We start from the raw sequence: 16203 nt of genomic DNA, 5'->3' as shown, positions 1-16203 counted from the left end.
CTCAGAGTCGGACTGTGGTCGGGCATGGCAAGGAGAGTTTTCTTCCTTCTCCCGTCTGCGTGAGGTGTGGGACATTTGAGAGACTTTGAACTTTTTACTGTGCTCATGGACTGTTCTTCATCAAGTTATGGTATTGTTGCACTGTTGTAACTATATGTTATAATTATGTGATTTTTGTAAGTTTTTCAGTCTCGGTCTGTCCTGTGTTTCTGTGATATCACACCGGAGGAATATTGTATCATTTCTTAATGCATGCATCACTAAATGACAATAAAAGAGGACTGTGTGTCTTCATAATCTAATCTAATCTAAAAAGATGATTGTAACTTCCCACATATAAACTGGTACTCCCGTACTGTAAAAGGGCTGGATGGGAAAGAGCTTGTCAAATGTGTTCAGCAAAGTTTCCTTAATCAGTACGTGGAGGTCCCAGCGAGACCGACTGCGATACTTGATCTCCTATTAGGGAATGAGACAGGGCAGGTGATAGAAGTTTGTGTAGGGGAACACTTTGCATTTAGTGATCACAATGCCATTCGTTTCAAAGTAATTATGGAAAAGAATAGATCTGGTCCTCAGGTTGAGATTCCAAATTGGAGAAAGGTGAATTTTGAAGGTATCAGAAAAGATCTACCAAGTGTGGATTGGGGCAGGTTGTTCTCCGGCAAAAGGGAGGCCTTCAAAACTGAAATTTTGAGAGTACAGAGTTTTATTGTTCCTGTCAGAATAAAAGGTAGGAGAACAGGTTCAGGGAATCTTGTTTTTTGAGTGATGTTGAACCCTACTTAAGAAACAGGAGGAGGTGCATAGCAGCTGTTGGCAGGCAGGAACAACGGAGGCACTTGAGGAGTAAGAGAAATGTGACAGAACACTTGAGGAGGAAATCAGGAGGGCAAAAGAAGACGTGGTTGTTCCAGCAGACAAGGCAATGCACCAGCGAGGTTTACAGATTACAGGGGAGCAGGTGTTTGTTGCCTTGGGACAAATTAAGGTGGATAAATCCCAAGGCTTGACAAATTGTTCCCTCGGACCCTCAGGGAGGTTAGTGCAGAAATTGTAGGGGCCCTAGCAGAGATATTTAAAACATCTTTAGACAAGTGCTGAAAGACTGGAGGACAGCCAATATTGTCATGTTGTTTAAGAAAGGCTCTAAGAATAAGCCAGGAAATTATAGGTCAGCGAGCCTGACATCAGTAGTAGGAAAGTTATTGGAAGGCATTCAAAGGGACCATATATACAAGTATTTGGATAGACAGGGGCTGATTAGTAATAGTCAGTATGGGTTTGTTTGTGGTAGGTCATGTCTAACCAATCTTATAGATTTTTTCAAGGAAGTTACCAGGATAGTTGATGAAGTCAAAGTAGTGACATGGACTTTGACAAGGTCCCACGTGAGAGATTGGTCAAGAAGATTCATTCGGGATTGGTGCTGGGTCCATTGTTGTTTGTCATCGATACCAACGATCTGGATGATAACATGGTAAACTGGATTAGCGGATTTGCAGATAACACCAAGATTGGGGGTGTAGTGGACAGCAAGGAAGACTATCAAAGCTCGTAACAGGATCTGGGTCACGTGTAAAATTGGGCTGAAAAAAGTCGGGCGGAATTTAATGCAGACAAGTGTGAGGTGTTGCACTTTGGGAGGGCCAACTATGGTAGGTCTTACATGGTGAGCAGTAGGCTACTGAGGAGTGTGATAGAACAGAGGGATCTGAGAATATGGATTTAAAATTCTTTAAAAGTGGCATCACAGGTAGACAGAACAATAAAGAAAGCTCTCTGCACATTAACCTTCATAAATCAATGTACTAAGTACAGGAGTTGGGATGTAATGTTGAAATTGTATAAGGTGTTGATAAGGCCTAATGTGGAGTATTGTGTGCAGTTTTGGTCACCTACCTACTGAAAAGATGTAAATAAGATTGAAAGAGTGCACATATAATTTACAAGGATGTTGCTGGGACTTGAGGACCTGAGTGTGGTGAAGATTTGAACAGGTAAGGACACCATTCCCCAAAACACAGAAGACAGAGGGGAGATTTGATAGAAGTATACAAAATTATGAGGGTCAACGATAGGGTCAATGCAAGCAGGTTTTTTCCACTGAGTTGGGTGGGACGAGAACTAGAGGTCATGGGTTAAGGATGAAAGGTGAAATCTTTGAAGGGAAAATGAGGGGTAACTTCTCCACTCAGACAGTGGTGAGAGTGTGGAACGAGCTGCCAGCACAAGTGGTGGATGCGGGGTCAATTTCAATACTTAAGAGAAATTTGGATGGGTACATGGATGGGGGTGGGGGTTATGAAGGGCTACAGTCCAAGTGCAGGTTGATGGGACTAGGCAGATTAGTGGTTCGGCACAGACTAGATGGGCTCTATAAGGTGGTGTTGATCAACCTTGAGGTGTTTGTCTTCACTGAGGAAGCTTCATACAGCAGCATAGCATCAAATAAAGAGAACAGCACAAACTAATGGAAATGGATTCATTTGAATGTGTACAGTCTTTTCCCAGGATTGGGGAATCAAGGACCAGAGGACATAGGTTTCTACAGTGGGGAAGGAAGAGAGATTTAATAGGAACCCAAGGAGCAACTGTTTCACCTGGATGGCAGTAATTAATAAATAACTTATTACTGTCAGAAGATAGAGTGCAAAATTAGTTTTGCAAGCCATCCATACAGATTATTTCAACACATCATCATCGTGTGCTACGTCATAGGACGTGGGTGATCATTGTTTATTTAACTGCGATAGTTCTGGGCAAATTTTTCTACGGAAGTGTTTTGCCATTGCCTTCTGCTAAAACATACTGTATGGAAATCAACAAAGTAGAGAATTAAAAGCATTAACAGAATATGGTGTTACAGCTACCGTCACAAGAATCAAGAATTCTTCTTTTTTGTACAAGAGGCCCACACGTGGAATGAGCTGCCAGAGGAAGTGTTTTCAAGGCAGATGCATTAACAACATGTAAAAGACACCTAAACAGATAAATAGTTAGGAAAGGGTTCAAACCTGGGGTCCAGTGACCTCTCAGTTAATGGTAGGGGAACCACTGGTTTAAGGGATATAGGCCAAAGACGGGCAAATGAGACTGGCTTAGATGGCAATCTTAGTTGCTATGAATTGGTGGGGCCAAAGTATCCATTTCCATGTTGTATGACTCTAAGACTCTGAATGGTTACCTTCAAATTAGGATACATTTGCTGCTGCTTCTGCAAAGGGTGGGGGGGGGTCAGGACTCTGATGTTCTATATTTCATTCTATGGGGTCTCTCATATGCCTGTGAAGAGTACGAATTTCAGGTTATATACTGTATATATTCTCTGATATTAAAGGAATCTAAACTTAAATCTAAAACTACACTATCAACAAGGAGTAGAATAACACACAATTCCGAAGTATATACAGCACTGTACTTCAGCAAAGAACAAACAGATGAACTAGGTCTTAACAGCAGAAGTTTCTTTTTGCTCCTAGGTTAATCTGACTAGAAAGTAACAGATTCCTATTTGCACACAGGATGTCTTACTAAGAACAACGTTGCTAAGGAAATTGAATGAAAGTGTTGCAATATTGATCCAAAACTTTTAGGGTAATTGCGAAAGTTTCCAAGCTAAGCGGTTACAAGTGAACATAAATACAATTTATTTCGCCACCTAAACTAAATAAAATGAGATTAAAATGCAAAACATCCGAGACTTCAGTTATTACAAAACAGAGCAAGGCCAGAAACAAAACGCTCAACATGAAGTCAAAGTCGCAATCCTTATGAAGTACACGAAGGCACAACTCACCAGCCTACAAGACAGCTATTCCAAATAACCAACAATGTGATTATTGGAGTTATCGATTTAAACCTTCGTAACTGCCTACACGTTCTTCAAAGTGCGTTCTGCTCTTCGGTATTTATTTCAGCGTAGTTCTTGGACAGCAACTCCAACTGCTTGCTAATGCATCGTTTAAGGATGATCTGACGCTTTCGGAGCAGAATTGGTGTTGTGCAAAGCCGGACATGACAACATCGTCTCTAATCCCGGGGATGTTATACACTGACACCCACAATTCGACAAAACAGATATGAAGAAAACAATACCGTCGTCCGAAGGGGCACGGGGGTAGAGAGGAATAAGCAAATAAAGATGAGGTGTTGGGAAGTAGCTACTCACCAGATATGCAGGGACAGCAGGGGCGGAGAACACTGGCCCGGTTCGGAGGGTGTCCGCACTCAGCTGAGGACAGGGAGGGGACTTACGTCAGGAGCTCACAGAGCCACGAACGCGGTGACATTCCGCATGTATCAACGTTCGGATGGAACGCAGGCATTCCCGCTGTAGGGGTGGGGGATGCCGCCGATGTAACACTGTCATCCGCCGCCCGGAACCCCCAATGAGAGGGGTTTCCCCCACCTTCTACGTCTGCTTTTGTAACAAAATCGAACTCGAAGCAGAGGTGTCCACGACTCACGGTGCAAAACAACACTTCCACGGGATGACTACCAACGCGGTTCCCGCCGATGTGGTAGAATCCAATCCCCGGCGGAGACGACTTGCAATTTCCTCTTAAAATAAATACGTCGTAAGTGGTAAAATGCTAAATCAATCTGGGAGTATTTGGAATATATCTATTTTTGCGAGGGGATTGTCATTGTTATGACACATACATTTTGCAAGTTTATATCGGCTTGGTCGTTCAAGCCTCCCCGCTTTTTCTGTAATTACTGTACAATGAAACTGAGCATTTTTTGGAAATGCTCAGCGGAGTGGGTTGCAGCCACGATTTCCAGAGAAGTTGCCCGAAACGTTGACTATTTTCAACATTTCATCGTTTCTCAGAGTTCATGATTTTTATGACATAATGTAGGAATAATTTCACACAGGATCTTTTCTGCTGTGTTTGCATTATCGCATCCCACTGCTACAATTTAAAAAAAAACAATTCATTTGGATTATATTTCAGTTCACTTGTAATATCTTTTCTGTTTGATTATTTCCCAGTTCTGATTAAACGTTGTAGATTAAGTCCACGTTTTCAGACTTCTTTGCATAATGTTATCGAAGGAGGATGTGGGATTGATTAACTGCCTCATAAACTGGTGCCTAAACATCACGTGCCCATCTATTCCCGAGAGAATGCGTTTAGAACGGGTAGTCAAAACTGCCCAATGCGTCACCGGCACCGGCCTCCCCGCCAACAGGAACACGTGTAGAGAAAGGATCCGGAAAGGAGCTTGTTTCATCAGGAAGCATCCCATCCACCAGCTCGTGGACTGTTTATCCCGCTGCCGTCAGGACCACCAGACTCAAATACTGTTATTTCCTCCAAGCAGTAAGGCTGATCAACATCACCACCACTAACCCACTCCTCCACCGCTACTTTATCATTTCCTGTCAGTCACCTTGTGTACAGACATTACTGTACCTATTCAAGATTCAAAGTACACTTAGCACGTATGCAGTATACAACCCTGAGATTCCTCTTCTCTCAGACTGCCGTAACTAAAGACCCCAATGCGCAAAAAAAATTCAAATCACACAAATGACAAAAAAGTGAAAAACACAATAAAAAAAATCTAAGACATTTAGAGTCCAGGCATGTTCAGTTCAGTTCAATCCGGTGCCATGTCTCTAGCTATCTGCAAGCCATAGCACTCATTCGGCCTGATCAAAAATGCACAAAACAACAAAAAAAAAGGAGCAACCAGAAACTAGAAACACATCATAACGTGAAATACAGAGTCCAATCCACAAACCATGTTGATTAAACCTTGCCCAAGACCCATGGACTCTGGCACCATCCTCTGACTGCATTGAGTGAGTGAGAGAGAGAGAGAGAGAGGGCATTCTTACGTAGGCACCCTCCTCCAGGAGCAGCAGATGAGAGGGAGAGAGAGACAGTAGATTTGAAATCCTGGTTGATTTCAATCTTCCTCAATGCTTTAATCAGCGGGACTGGCAAGAAATGGAGTTGATCATGGGCTCATAGCCCGTCTCCAGGCTGCACACTCACCAAACTCCCTTGGAGACAGCCAAGTGCCAGATCGCTCATTTGGCCCAAAACAAACTGCCAAATACAGGATTGTATGATTGGACATACAATCAATCTATGCATATAAAATATCTTTTGTACCTATTTATATTTATTATGTTTTTTACTGTATTCCTTATTTTGTTATTGTGTTGCATAGGAACCAGAGTAACAATTATTTTATTCCCCTTTACATTTAGGTATTGGAAATGACATTAAACAATCCTGAGTCTTGAAAAGTATACCTGCTCATTACAATCCAGAAGGAACCCCTCACACCCTGAGATTCTTCTTCCACTTACACACACTTAGGATAATTTGTGCAGTCCTAATTCTCAGGGTTAGGTGTGTCTGCGCCTTCTCCATCTCCTGGTCCTGGCACTCCTTAGTCTGCCACGTGTTTTCAATCTTCCCCCTCCCACAGCGCTCCACCCTCACCGTTCCCAAAATCTTTTGCTCCTGGCAGATTTACAAACTCTCTCTGCTCCACTTTGACAAATACAGTATTGTGCAAAAGTCAAAGGCACCCTAGTTTATATATATACTTAAGACTTTTGCCAGGTACTGTATGTCATTAAATATGTTGTTTTTTTGCAGCAATACAGAGCTAATACATTAAAAATTTGCTACAGGTTTCAATATGAAAGATAGATTAAAAATCAATTAGATCAATAAGTAGTGCAGAAATGAAAGTAGTAGCGTGAAATAGAAAGGTAGTGTCCATAGATTGTTCAGACATCTCATGATGGAGGGGAAGAAGTTGTTCCTAAAATGTTGAGTGTGGGTCTTGAGGCTCCTGTTCTTCAGCCGTGATGGTAGCAATGAGAAGTTGGCTTGTCTTGGGTGGTGGGGGTCCTTAATGATGGATGCCACCTTTTTCAGGCAATTGCTTTTGAAGATGTTGCCAATGCTAGGGAGGTTAGTGCCCACGATGGAGCTGGCTGAGTTTGCAACCCTGTGCAATGGCCCTTCCAAACCAGACAGGGATACAACCAGTTCGAATGCTCTCCACGGTTCATGTGCAAATACAGCAATCTATGAGCATCTGGGGTGGAATTTCTGACCACTGGAGGAGGCTGAAGGGAAAACTAATTGAAATGTGCAATGTGTAAAATTGAGCTGCTAATCTCCACATTTTATTGGTTATTGGGGTCTCCCTACCTTCTGTCCAAGACCTCTTTCAGAGTCGATGCCTCCAGAAGACACGGTACATCATTAAAGACCCCTCACACCCTCTCCATGAACTGTTTGTTCTTCTGCCATCAGGCAAACATTACAGGAGCATCAAAACTAAAACCACAAGGCTACTAAACAGCTTCCTCCCACAGGCAGTCAGACTGCTCAATAGCTGCTCCACCTGACTCTGCTGTGGACACTTTTAACTTGCACTGGACACATAACTGATTTTAACTGACATGTGGCTGTTGTGTTTTACTATTTATTGTTATGTTTATTATTTAGTGTTGCGTTTGTTATGTTATGATTGCACTGCCCCTGAGAAACGCTGTCTCATTCTGCCCTGCAGAGCTGATGTATGGTTAGAATGACAATAAAGTTTTTTTGAATCTTTTGAATCTAAATTGTATTGAGATAACCAGATATAACCATGTAACAATTACAGCACGGAAATAGGCCATCTCGGCCCTTCGAGTCCGTGCCGAATGCTTACTGGATCCTCAACTTCCTTATCAGGAGACCAAGTCAGTGTTGATCAGTAATAACATCTCCTTCTCACTAACAATCAACATAAGCACTTCTCAAGAATACATACTTAGCCCACTGCTCTGCTCTCTCTCTGCACACAAAACTGTGTGGCTAGGCACAGCTCCAACACCTTCTATAACTTCCCTGATGACACCATTATTGATGAAGAAACATACATGAGTGAGATACACTCAGTGGCCACTTTATTAAGTATACCTGTACGATTGCCTGTTAATACAAATGTCTAATCAGCCCAACACGTGAACCATCTCCCAGCTAATGCGGTTTTTCTTCCCCCAACTGCTACCAAAAGCACTTTCAGCTAATTTAAAGTCATTGTGCTGACTACCCACTCAGACATAAGGCCATAAGATGTAGGAGCAGATTTAAGCCATTCGGCCCATCAAGTCTGCTGAGCCGTTCAAATATAGATGATTTACCTTCCCTCTCAAACCCATTCTCTTGCCTTCTCCCCATAACCTTAATGCCCGTACCAATCAAGAACCTATCATCCTCTGCTTTAAATATACCCAATGGCTTGGCCTCTTGTCTGTGGCGATGAATTCCACACATTCACCATGCTCTGACTAGACAAATTCCCCCTCATCTGTGTTTTCTCTGTCCTTGTATTCTGAGGCTGTGCGCTCTGGTCTTGGACTCTCCTAAACGTTCAAAGTATATTTATTATCAAAATACATATATGCAACCATATACAACCCTGAGATTCATTTTCTTGCAGGCATACTCAGTAAATCCAAGAATCGTAATAGAATCAATGAAAGACCCCACACGACAGAGCGGCAAACGACAACAAACTGTACAAATACAAAAGAAAAAGTAAAATAATAAATAAGTAAACAATAAATATTGAGAAATTGAGATGAAGAGTCCTTGAAAGTGAGGCCATAGGTTGTGGGAAAATTTGAGTAATAGGGCAAAGTGAAGTTGAGTGAAGTTATCCCCTTTAGTTCAAGAGCCTGACGGTTGGGAGGCAATAACTGTTACTGCACTTGGTGGAGCGAGTGTGGAGCTCCTGTACCTTCTTCCTGATGGCAGCAGTGAGCAGAGAGCATGACCTGGGTGGTGGAGGTCCCTGATGATGGATGTTGCTTTCCTGCAACAACGCTCTGAGTAGATATTCTCAATGGTGGGGGGAGGGCTTTATCCGTGATGAACTGGCCATATCCACTACTTTTTTCAGGATTTTCCATTCAAGGGTATTGGTGTTTCCATACCAGGCTGTGATGCAGCCAGTCAATATACATTTCATGACACATCTATAGAAGCTTGTCAAAGTTTTAGATGCCATGCCAAATCTTTGCAAACTTCTAAGGAAGTAGCCGTGCTTTCTCCGTGATTGCACTTATGTCCTGGACCCAGTAATTACCCAATCACATGGGTTTTGTATTGAATTACCCACCCAATCTCCTCATAATTATCATAGGCTGTGAATAAATAGTCTACTTATCAGTTTCTATATAATGTGATCCAATCCTGATGATCTTAGCATCTCTGATTCAGCTTTGCATTCCACGAAAATTATTAATTTAGCATTTTGGCAACTAAACATTTTTAGCTCTACTGTCTACCCTACTTTCTTCTTCTTGTTCTTGGAGGACTAAACAATGAGTCAAGATGAATTTAAGTTAAATTTGATATAGAAGGAATTTAAGTTTGAACATAGAAGAGTACAGGTCAGATATAGGCCCTTTATCCTAAGATATTGCACTGAATGAATTAAGCTAATGGCACCATATCACTCCATTCTCTGCATGCTTTTGCTGGAAACCTCTCTGAAAGAGATGTTACCAGAAGTTGATAGCATAAAATTAGGAGCATTTCATATTTGTGTGTGGTGGCAGATGAAGTCCACAAAGAATGATAATGGTGGATAAGGGGCATGGTGCTTCAGCTATAACCTTTCAGCTATCCACTGATCTTGTATGTTGTTTGGTAGGTTCTCTACTTTCAAGTTTATTCCTCTTGCTGTGTTCAAGAAACTTAGCCCTAGTAAATAACTTTTTTTTTGCAGCTTGCTGTTACGACAACAGATCTGCAAGCTCCTGTAATGTCTGTGGTTCTTTGTGTGAGAGCTTTGGAAAATTATCAAGTCTCTTGAAGAGAGATTCTTCGATTGCCTCTGCAGAGACACAGCATTTGTCCAGTCTCTTCTACAGTCTATTTGTAAACCCATAGCTGGATTATTAATGTAAACTGCCCTAACCCTTCTTACATATTGCAGTGATTAGCCACCAAGCCACTTATGGAGAAAGTCTATCTTTTCACTAGGTTTGAGACCCAGTCCTTCCTCGGCATTGCAAGCGCTTGTCTTTTAGGACAGATAACTGGCAGACTGGTTTTTGAACACTTTTAGTCCTGCTGTGACCAGGTCTCGATTAGCCAGACACCACCCAAATTTAATGCACTTGTGTCTCCTGAGTGAGAGTATTGTGGAGACCAGTTTGCCAAATGAGTGTTCTGTGATGGATGGAAATAGGGGAGGTCAAGGGTAAGTTTTTCACACAGAGAGTGGTGAGTGCGTGGAATGCACGGCTAGCAGCGGTGGTGGAAGCGGACACAATAGGGTCTTTTAAAAGCCTCTTGGATAGGTACATGGAGCTTAGAAAAATAGAGGGCTATATTACATGGTCGACACAGCATTGTGGGCTGAAGGGCCTGTAATGTGCTGTAAATTTCTATGTTCTATGTTTATAGTCCAAGTCCCTAATTCAGGAATGTTGCATCAATCGGCATTCGAACACAATACAGCTCTTCTTCTGTCAAGTGAGCACTGGGCAACTACAAACAGGCCGCACCACAGCTTAAGACCTAGTACTCTCCATGACCAAAGCCACGCAGTTCACCCACCATTTTCCCCACCATTCGCCAATAAACCAATGAACTGGATTCGCAACATTCCACCCCACCAATGCCCAACAAGGACTTGCAATCACAAGAAAAGCGACTAAGACGATCACTCACTGATAAGAGTTTTCTTTGATATTTATATACTTATAGATGTTTCTTTGCTATCTCACTTTTTTTTCTCTCAGCTATGTTTGTCTTAACTTGCAGCTGATCTCACGCAGAAACTATGTGGAATCTGCACATTTCTTTTCTTGTGAGGGTGTGGGTTTACTCAAGCTGCTCCTCTATTGAGATATGAACCTGGCGGGGGCAGGAAAGGTGGGGCTTATGATCAACTAAAGATATGCCTGTTGAGGCAGCAGGAAAAGCCAAACTACTAGGTGAGCCTAGATAGTCCATAACCGGACCACATGAATATTGAATTATCCAACTTCTGGTAATCTGCGTCCCCTCTGTTCATTTTCTCTCCTTTCTTGATCTACCAAGTTCCTCCTACATCCACCCCTGCCCCATCACACTGTTCCTTATTGCTGCCCCAGTCCATCAGAATCAGTTTAATATCACTGTCATATGTCACAAAATTTGTTGTTTTGCTGCAGCAGTACAGTGCAATACATAATTAAAATATAAATTATGTTAAGAATAAATACATATATTAAAGGTTAAATTAAATATCAAGACAAACAGATCATAGAACATGAAGTCTACAGCACATTACAGGCCGTTTGGCCCACAATGTTATGCCAACCATGTAACCTACTCTAGAAACTGCCTAGAATTTCCCTAGCGCATAGCCCTCTATTTTTCTAAGCTCCATGTACCTATCTAAGAATCTCTTAAAAGACGCTATTGTATCTGCCTCCACCACCTTTGCTGGCAGAGCATTCCAGGCACTCACCATTCTCTGTGTGAAAATCTTACCTCTGACATCCCCTCTGTACCTCCTTCCAAGCACCTTACAACTATGCCTCCTCCTGCTAGCCATTTCAGCCCTGGGAAAAAGCCTCCGGCTAGCCATGTGATCAATGCCTAATCAGGTCACCTCTCATCTTCCATCGCTCCAAGGAGAAAAAGGCCAAGTTCACTCAATGAGAGCAAAAAAAGTGAGTTAGTGTACTTGGATTCACTGTGCATGCAGAAATCTGATGGCGGAGGGGAAGAAGCTGTTCCTAGAACATTGAGTGTGTGTCTTAAAGTGCACAATGAACCCGTGTACACTCCATTTCTTTTCTTTTGAGTGTGTGTCTTCAGGCTCTTGTACCTCTGACTAGATGGTAGCAATGAGAGGAGGGCATGTCCTGGGTGGTGCGGGTCCTTAATGATGGATGCAGCCTTTTGAGGCATTGCCTTTTTAAGGTTGTCCTCAATGCTAGGGAGGCTGGTGCCTGTGATAGAGCTGGCTGAGTTTGTAACTTTCTGCAGCTTTTTCCGATCCTGAGCAGTGGCCCCTCCATACCAGAAGGTGATGCAACCAGTTAGAATGCTCTCCATGGTACATCTGTAGAAATTTGCGAGAAACTTCGGTGACTACCAATTACCCTCAAACACCTAATGAAATACAGCTGCTGCCGTGCCTTCTTTCTAATTGCATCAATATGTTGCACCCAGGACAGATCTTCAGAGATGTTGACACCCATGAACTTCCCACCCTTTCCACTTCTGATCCCTCGATGAGGACTGGCGTGCGTTCCTTCCTGAAGTTCACAATCAGTTCCTTGACCTTACTGACATTGAGTGCAAGGTTGTTGCAGTGACACCACTCAACCAGCTGATCTATCTTGCTCCTGTGTGCCTCCTCGTCACTATCTGAAATCCTGCCAATAATAGTTGTGTCATTGGCAAATTTATAGATGGTGTTTTTGCTGTGCCTAGCTTCACAGTCATGGGTGTAGAGAGAGTAAAGCAATGGGCTAAGCACACATCCCTGAGATGAGCCATGGACTATCAGTGAGAAGGAGATGATTTTTCTTGTATGCACAAACTGTGGTCTACCAGCGAAGAAGTCTAGGATCCAATTTCAGAGGGAGGTAGAGAGACTCAGGTTTTGGGGCTTGTGGATTAGATTTGAGGATATGATTGTGTTAAAATCTGATCTGTTGCCAATAAACAGCAGCCTGACAGGTGATACTATTGTCCAAGTGATTCAAAGCCAAATGGAGAGCCAATGAGATTGCATCCACTGTAGACCTTTTGTAGCGAAGGGCAGATTGCAGTGGGTCCATGTCTTTGCCAATGCAGGAGTTGATTCCAGCCGTGACCAGCCTCTGAAAGCACTTCATCACAGTAGATGTAGGGGTCATTGGGTGATCGTTACTGAGGCAGCTCACCCTACCCAGCCCTGCCAAAGGCCGACTGTACTTTTTTGCATAGGTGCTGTCTGGCCTGATGAGTTCCTCCAGCATTTTATGTGTGTTCCTTGGATTTCCAGCATCTTCAGGTTTTCTCTTGTTCAGGTTTCACCCTGCTCTGATTGAGCACTGGTATGATTGTCACCCTTCAGCAAGTGGGAACCTCCGACTGCAGCAATGGAAGGTTGAAGATGGCCTTGAACATGCCTGCCAGTTGGTTGGCACAGGTTTTCGGAGTCCCACCATGTACATCATCAGGGACTGATATCTTGCAAGGGTTCACCCTTTTGAAAGATGATCTGACGTTGGTTTCCAAGAGCAATCACAACTTCACCAGATGCTACGGGGATTTGCACAGGTGTGGTTTTATTCTCCCTTTCAAAATATGCACAAAAGGGATTGAGCTCATCTGGGAGAGAAGCATCACAGCCATTTGATTTTTTCTTGTAGAAAGTAATGGTCTGCAAACCCTGCCACAGCGGACGTGCATCTGATTCACTCTCTAACATCAATCAGAAATTTTTTTTTTGCCCTTGTGATACCTTCTGTAGGTCATACCTGGACTTCTTGTATATCTCTGGATCACCGATCTTGAATGCCACATATGTAGCCCTCAGCAGACTACAGATTTTCTGGTTCATCCATGGCTTTTAATTTGGGTAAGTCCGGTATGTTCTCAATGCACACACGCATCCACACAGGTCTTGATAAAGTTGGTGACAACTGTGTGTAGTCATTCAGACTCAATGATGAATTCCTGAATATTGTCCAGTCCAGCCAGGTGATCTGACTTCAAGGATCAAACCACGATCACCCACATGGCGCTGCCACAAGATGGCTGCATTCATCAATGACCCCCACCATCCTGGCCATGTTCTCTTCTCACTACTGCCATCGGGAAGGAGGTACAGGGGCCTTGGATCCCACACCACCAGGTTCAGGAACAGTTATTACCCTTCAACCATCAGGCTCCCAAACCAGCATTGATAATTCCACTCGCTTCAACACTTAACTGGTCCCACAACCTACGGACTCACTTTCAAGGACTCTACCACTCATGTTCTCAGTATTATTTATTATTATTGTGTTTTTTAAACTTAGAGTTTGTCTTCTTTTGCGCATCGGTTGCTTGTCAGTCTTTGTGGGTAGTTTTCTTTGATTCTGTTGCATTTCTCTGTTCTCTGAATGCCCACAAGAAAATGAATTGTAGTGCAGTATATGGTGACACATTGTCAGTACCTCCAGTTGAACTGTCTTTTTGTGTGTTCTCCCCCTAGCTGTCAGTCTGTGGTTTTGTATTGCCATGTGCTCCTGCTCCACTCCAGCCCCTGTATTAGAGTACTCTGCCTCTCACCTGTTTCTCATGATAACCTGTTTTGCTGCCACTTCTGTCTCATTGTGCTCCACCTATCATCTGCCTCTCTGGTTATTGCTCAGTGTATTTCAGTCCTGTGTCTTCACCTGTTTGTTGTCAAATTGTGCCAGTGAATTTTCCTGAGTCTTTCCAGCATTTGTATCTGTACTCAGTCCATCTGATTATCTACTCTGCCTGTTTCCCCGATTCTGGTCTTCAGATTTCTCTGGATGTTTTGATCTCTGCCTGAACTTTGACGCCGACTGTTTGCACCTCGGGATTTGCTACTCAATTAATATCACAGTGTGCACAGTACTGGGTCTGCGATTGGATCCCTGCTCCAGTGACACATATATGTACTTTGTTAATAATTTTACTTTGAACGTTGAACACACACCTCTCATTGTGTCCCCTCCCCCTCCCCCCCCCACTGTTCCCATCTGGCCTCTGTATTCCTCACTTGATCCCACACTGCCCTCTCCTCTCCAATTAGATTCCACCATCTGCAGCACTTTGTCGCCTCCACCAATCACCTGCCAGCTTCAGCCACCCCCCCCCCCCCCGCCATCTGACGATCACCCTTCCTCACTGGGTTCCAGCGCTTACTTACTAGTTTTTACCCAACCCATTCTTCTCCCTTCTTTGGAGCAATAGAGCACAAGAGCACAGAATCAAGCCCTCTGTCCCACCTAGTTCATGCCACCCTGGTGTTCTGCCTAGTCCCATTGATCTGTGCCTGGACCACAGGCCTCCGTATCTCTCTCATCCCTATCCCTATCCGGACGACTCTCAAATATTACAACTGAACATGAATCTTTCACTTCTGCTGGCAGGTCATTCCATAATCGCACCATTCTAGGAGTGAAGTTCTCCCTCATTTTTGTATACAACTAAAAGTTCTCCCCTCAATCTCCCGCACTCTAGGAAATAAAGCCCTAACCTATTCAACCTTTCCCTATAATTCAGGTCCTCAAGGCCCAGCAACATCCTTTTTAATATTCTGGGCACTCTTTCAAGCTTATTAATACATTTACTATAGGTAGGTGACCACAACTGCATACAATGCTCTAAATTTGGTCTTGCCAATGTCTTATACAACTTTAACATAACATCTCAACTCATGTGTCACATACTAAGTCACCAACTAACCTTTCTGCCACTGTATTAAGCTGCTGATTTATGTACAGTACAAATATATATAGCAAGGGTGCCCAAGACTTTTGCACAGTATTGTAATAATTTTATGTTTTGCACTGTACTGCTGCCGTAAAAAAAAAATCAAATTTCATGACATATATGAGTGTTGGTAAACCCAATTCTGATCTGGGTCTCTATTGTGGACTGAGAGTGGGAAGGGGGCAGGGAGAGGGGAAGCATGGTTGGGAAAAAGGGAAGGGAGAGGAGGGGCAGTGGAAATCCCCAGAGAGACTTTCAGTGATGATCAACAAACAAATTGTTTGAAATCAAATCATTTTACTTGGCATCTCAGGGCAGGGTATGTCTGTACCCGCACCATCTCCCCGCCTCTGGCACTCCTCTGCCACCTGTCCCACTCCCCTCCCACAATGCTCCACACTCACCATTCCCAACATCCTTTGCTCCCACCAGATTTACAAAGTACTTCCCTGCTCCGCGTTAACAAATACAGTACTGTGGAACAATCTTAGGACTAGCTATATATACGGTATGTGCCTAAGACTTTTGTACAGTACTGTACATAAACAGACACACATGTGCACATAGCACTGTGCCCTTTAGAGAATCCTGGCGACCAATCCAATCTGCTGCCAGGAAGTGAGAGGTAATTGCCTCTTGGAATTCATTATGAGTCAATTCAAATATAACACAAATAAAAACACCAATTAAGCACAAACATGAATTAAAATTAAAGACAAATGGG

At 43.1% G+C, this 16203-nt stretch overlaps 1 protein-coding gene across 9 annotated transcripts in view; it reads right to left on the bottom strand.

Annotated features, from left to right (window-relative positions):
* Positions 1-4463, bottom strand: part of dop1b (DOP1 leucine zipper like protein B) — a 193950-nt gene extending 189487 nt beyond the window's left edge. For 2 of the 9 annotated variants that reach the window (XM_072259925.1, XM_072259916.1), the window contains exon 1: positions 4172-4456. The gene's annotated coding sequence lies outside the window, so the exon portion shown is untranslated. The other 7 variants (XM_072259917.1, XM_072259918.1, XM_072259924.1 and 4 more) reach the window with 5 other exon arrangements.
* Between the last annotated feature and the right edge of the window lie 11740 nt (positions 4464-16203).

Source organism: Mobula birostris, chromosome 6 (assembly GCF_030028105.1).
Source record: "Mobula birostris isolate sMobBir1 chromosome 6, sMobBir1.hap1, whole genome shotgun sequence".
NCBI lineage: Eukaryota > Metazoa > Chordata > Chondrichthyes > Myliobatiformes > Myliobatidae > Mobula > Mobula birostris.
Note: the sequence above shows the minus strand (reverse complement) of the source record. Positions and strands in the feature narration are given on the sequence as shown.